Source organism: Hemicordylus capensis, chromosome 4 (genome assembly GCF_027244095.1).
Source record: "Hemicordylus capensis ecotype Gifberg chromosome 4, rHemCap1.1.pri, whole genome shotgun sequence".
Classification (NCBI taxonomy): domain Eukaryota; kingdom Metazoa; phylum Chordata; class Lepidosauria; order Squamata; family Cordylidae; genus Hemicordylus; species Hemicordylus capensis.
The window spans coordinates 24,077,195-24,081,707 of NC_069660.1; the positions used below are offsets into that span (position 1 = coordinate 24,077,195).

The 4,513-nt window shown below is 42.1% G+C and overlaps 1 non-coding gene across 1 annotated transcript; it reads right to left on the reverse strand.

Moving 5' to 3' along the window:
- Window positions 1–369: 369 nt before the first annotated feature.
- Window positions 370–472, reverse strand: LOC128325485 (small nucleolar RNA SNORA17). Its single transcript, XR_008307479.1, has one exon. It is a non-coding gene; the product is annotated as a small nucleolar RNA SNORA17 (small nucleolar RNA).
- Window positions 473–4,513: the final 4,041 nt, after the last annotated feature.

Here is a 4,513-nt window from a genome sequence, read left to right on the forward strand (position 1 = left end):
GAAACATTCCTTCCTTACAGGGCTTTTTAGTTTAGAAAAAACTAAAGGGAGACATGATAGTGATATGTATGTAAATAAATAAATAAATAAATAAACAAACACATAAATAAATAAATAAATAAATAAAAAACTATGCGTGGAGTAGAGGAAGTGAATAGAGATAATTTCTTCTCCCTTTTTCACAACACTAGAATCAGGGGTTATTGTAGCAGAGCATAACAGAGCAGAAACTGAGGCTTCGTAAGTTTATTGGACACATACTAAGGTTTATTACTTGACTATTACCAAATCAGTCTCAAGCATCCAGTATTATATTATATAATATTATATATTAATTATAATATAATATAATAATTATATCATAGACATATTAACTGGCCAATCAATCTTCAGAACTGATGATTGACATGGACATTCTAAACTCTACCACAAGCCTATACACAGATATACATGCAATACATCAGTGGAAAGAACAAAGACAATGTATATACACATTAATCATAAGGAACTCGGCTGCAGCTGGAGGACAAGGTCCTCTGGTGGTTCCCCCGCCCCGTTGGCATTGAATCACATCTTATGACGCATGCAAGAGGGCAGGGCCAATGTCAAGGTAAGCACTCCAGTCAGTAGTTCGTGGAATCATTGACTGGGAGCTCCAGTCCCTGCCTCTAGAAGACAGGAAAAGAAGCTCCCAGTCAGCAATTCCATGAACCGCTGACTAGAGAAGGGAAGCTCTTCCTTGGCATTGGCCCTACCCATTTGTACCTATAGTCAGATACAGTGGGTGGGGACATTGCCTTTCAGACCCTCTCGCAACCCTCCCCATTCAGTGTTTATTGAAATGCTGGCTGGTTGGGCTTTTCCCCCAGGGAGAAGAGGCTGTGGAGAAGAGGGGTGTGCCTTGCACTCCCAGCCAGCAAGTGCTTCGTTCACCAGCTGGGTGGAGAAGGGTTCAAAGGGGCACTCAGGGTGAGGAGTATCTTGGTGGGCCCCCCAGACCCTGGTGGCTAGGGAACGGTTGTCCCTGCTTGCTCCACGGTCCTTATGCTCCTGCATAAATACCAACAGTTATCCCATGAAACTGATTGCCAGGAGTAATCAGAAGGAGTACAAAAGGAAGTACTCTTTCACACAAAACATGATTAATCTATGGAATTATCTGGCATAGGTTGGTGATGGACACCAGCTTGTATGACTTTAATGGTGGCTTAGACAGTCATGGAAGACAGGCTCAGAGGCAAGATGCCTTTGAATACTAGTTGCAGGGGAGAAACAGCAGGAGAGAGGGCATGCCTTCATCTCTCGGTCTGTGAGCTTCCCAGAGACACCTGGCGGGCCACTGTGGGAAACAGGATGCTGGTTAGATGGGCCTTGGGCCTGAACCAGTTGGGCTATTCTTATGTTTTTAATTCGTGGAAACAAGTAATGACCTCTTAAATTCAGCATGATATACCCTATCCTACTGTTGGAGCTAGGACCCTGGCAGCATCAGCTCTCAGATGCAATGTCTCATGGTGACCACTGGTAGGTGCGGGGGCGGCAGTTAGTGTCATAGATAAAAGTGCTGGACTTTAAAAGTGCTTATCTTTGTTCTTCCAATGTTAGTCTCCATTTTGTCTTGCCAGAGATGGCTGTTTGTTTTGGTCTCTCTCTTCAGCCATGAGCTACAGCTGAAATTAAGTTGCAGGCTTTTTCACATTTGTTTGTAACCTTTTCTTTAAATAAATCTTTGTAATTTTTCAGGACTAAAGAACTGTCTCAAAACCTCTTGGTTTGCTGCTTTGTCACTAAACTGGTTTTACTTTGCTATTTTGGGGACTGAACTGCCATTCTTCCCCTACACCCGCAAGTCCCAGTTATAAACAATACCACTGTGTTTCAAAACAAGCAAGGTTTCCAAACAATCTTAAAAGGCAACCCTACATATAACAAATTTTAGTAATCTAATTTGCAAAACAATGTGATACTGAAATACAATATGCTACTGAAATACAATATGCTTATCCCAGTGAAAATAGTGACTGAAGTACTTATTGAAATAAGAAATCTTTGAATGACTTCTGTTGGAGTAATCCCACTAGAGTCAGTGGGAGTACACTTGAGTAAGTTATTGAGAACTGCCACAATAATGTGTAGTATTCTGGGCTATTTTGCATACTCAGAAAGAGCCATTGTTTGGCTTTGCAATTTTGCAATCTAAAGAAGAAGAACAAGAAAGGAGTGTGCTTGTTCTCTAAATCATGCACACAATGCAAGAACAAGGCTGAATCTAAACTAGGGTTGGAGAATGTATTCAAAAGGAAGGGTTCAAAAAATTGAGCTCTCCTTCATTCCAAAGATGTTGCCCCAGTCTGAGTCAGGTCTCAGAATGTCCTTCATGGAGGACAAGTCTATCAATGGCTACTAGTCTGATGGTTATAGGACAGCTCCAGCCTCGAAAGCAAGTTGCCTCTAAATACTAGTTGCAGGGGAACAAGAGCAGGAGACACCTCTTACCTGAGGGTGTCCCAGAGGCATCTGGTGGGCCGCTGTGGGAAACAGGATGCTCGACTAGATAGGCCTAGGGCTTGATCCAGCAGGGATATTCTTATGTGTCTTATGCAGGCCCAGCATCTTTAGAGGTGGGCAATTTCTAAAAAGGGCTTGTACCACATCACATCTGTCCCTTTGCCCTCCCTGAGATGTTCTCCACACTTGTTCCAGAAATCAGCCCTTACTTGGGAGGGGATGAACAAGGTGTAAAGGACAGGAAAGTGGGCCATGAGAAGCTTTATAGAAACTCTCTTCAAAAGCAAATGACATGTTCTTTGGGACCTCCTTGGGCCTCATGGAAGCTCTTGAATGGCCTCCCAGTGTCTGCCAGGGATCATGGGTTTGTAGTCACACCCAATGGTTTGGCTGAAAATAATAAGTGGAGGATATCATTTCCATTGTGGAAAAGCCTTTTTTTCTTGCTCTCCACCTCCAGTCCCGCTGTCTTGCCCTATTACCAGTGTTCCATCTTCCTAAAGATAAAGAGGTGTGTTTTTTTCCACTTAAGGAAGGGGAGAGGAGAAAGCAGGGAGGATTGAGGTAAGGAAGGGAAGTGAGGTTTTCAAGTCTCTAAGAAATCTATGTTCTTAAACATTTTATTATTCTATTAAACATTATATTATTTATTATTGTAGCAATTGGCTCCTCCCTTACACTAAAGAGTGAACCAGAAGGGAACCCTGTCCTGTCTGTCAGACAGTGACTTCTAGGGATCAGCCACTCAGCAAATGGTGACCAGGACCTAGAGGGCCTGGTGGCAGGAAGTGAAGGGGGTCTTTGTTCTCGCTCAGTTGAAGCCAGTCGGGGGAAGCAACAGGTTGGCTGGCTAAGCCATGGCAGCAACCAGAAATTCTGCAGAGGCCTGATGTCTCTACCATGGTTTTGGAGAGTTCAGGGAAAAAGCCAGGGCTTGGCTTTGGAGAAGAGTTTACAGGGAACCGTGTGTTAGGTAGCTGGCATCAGATTTCTTTATTTTAGTGCTTTGCAAGTCCTTACAATTGGTCTATTGTGGTCTAATGTAACCCTCCCAGAAACCCTAACTTGAGCCCTTTTATCCACCCAGGGCTCTATAGAAGTCTCTGTACCATATGAAGGTGTTTTTAAAGGTTCCTGGCAACTGGGGGTGCTTTTTGAATTATCTTTGCAACTGGGTAATAAAGATTTTAAAGTGTACCACTCCAACTATCAACTGGGGTGCTCTTTTTGGAACTAATCTTGTAAAGTACTGAGTGTTTGCTGTTACCTGTAACTGAAGCTGATTGAAAGAGCCTCAGACTGAAGCAGTCTGTAGTATTTTGAATAAAGGTTATTTTTCTTTTTGGTCCTTTACAATTTTAACCAGCCTCTTTGAGTGGATTTTCAACTCAGGAAAGGGCAGGGGGGCTGGAAAGTGGTCTTACTCTGGTGCAAACATGCCTCAAGATTGATTGCTTAGCAGCACACTACCAAGTTTTTCTTCTCATGCGTAGGCTACACGTGCAAAGTTTTTGTATTTTTCCACTTGGTAAAAGAAAGAGAGTTTTCCTGGATTTTCGCCCACACCAGGGAGGGATTAAACTCTGTTTAAAAGTGGGCATGGTGGCAGCGATTACGTGAGGGACAGTCTTTATTGAGCAAACATGGAGGGAATGAAGCAGCATTTTTCTTTTCCCCACATGGGTTTACTTTGAGACAAAGGCTGGGCTTAAATCCGCCATTCGCGAATCGCTATTCATTACAATTATACATTATTATTTTATTGTAAGAATGAAATAACTTTTAACACCGTGTACAGAAATGTAATTATAATTATATTATATTACATGCTTCATATATAGCTATGAACGTTCTGTTTTAAGGCTTCAACCTAATCTTGCTGAACCGAACTGAAATAAGATATCAAAACTTGAAATCAGCATTAACAAAATATGTATATATTGGTGCACATTCCAGATGCATATCTTCAAAAACTAAAATCCCAAGTTTGCAATGCAATTTTTAA